Here is a 797-nt window from a genome sequence, read left to right as displayed (position 1 = left end):
ACATTCATGAGACCGTATGCACAAGCCAGGCTTGTGCGTGCCACGCTCAGAAAACCATGTGCAAACCGGGGATGCGATTTATCATTATACGTAATAATTATTTGCTATTAAACTTTAATTGCACACCCATACAATGAAAAATTAAATCTGGTATAAGGCTTGTTTGTGGACAACCTTGCACCACGCCAGTACAACCTTTGGTACAATCTTTTATATTTCACATCGTCACAGTGGGATATCGGGAAAAGTTTTCAATTAGCAATAATCACAGTTCAGATAAACCTCATTGACTACGATCCTGCCCCTGTACAAAGCTACAATCCTCTACATTTCAAACGTATAACAAACGTATTTCAAACGTCCAAAATAATTTGGCTCACGTTCCTGCTTTTGCTACATACAAAAATAGTGGCCCTGTCAGCAGGTATTCAGTATGTTGACTATTACATTCATTAGGACTCCTGGTTGCAAGCGGCAAAAACCCATCTGAAACCAACTTCGAGAAAAAAGAACTATTGCCCTTGATAGCCAGGTAGCTCAATGAACCTAAGCAAAAGCCACAGAATCTGAAAAATCAGGGAACCCCACTACCAAGACGCTTTACCCATTGGGATTTCAACTTGTTTCTGCTTCTCTTTATAAGTTAGTTTCACACATTGTTATTGTACATCATCCTCTCCATGGGGTGGGAGAGATGTCACCCCAGTCAGGTTTTGGCTGCTTCCTTTCCACTCAGGTTGCTTTCTCCCCATGTTCAGGTAGCAAGAACAAGGAATGATTCTGTTTGGTGGGGAGAC

The 797-nt window shown here is 41.4% G+C and overlaps 1 pseudogene; it reads right to left on the bottom strand.

The window, feature by feature from the left end:
• Positions 1 to 202: 202 nt before the first annotated feature.
• Positions 203 to 316, bottom strand: LOC145714814 (U4 spliceosomal RNA; annotated as a pseudogene).
• Between the last annotated feature and the right edge of the window lie 481 nt (positions 317 to 797).

Source organism: Panthera onca, chromosome X (assembly GCF_046562875.1).
Source record: "Panthera onca isolate mPanOnc1 chromosome X, mPanOnc1 haplotype 2, whole genome shotgun sequence".
Classification (NCBI taxonomy): domain Eukaryota; kingdom Metazoa; phylum Chordata; class Mammalia; order Carnivora; family Felidae; genus Panthera; species Panthera onca.
This window is presented reverse-complemented; position numbering and strand designations above follow the sequence as displayed.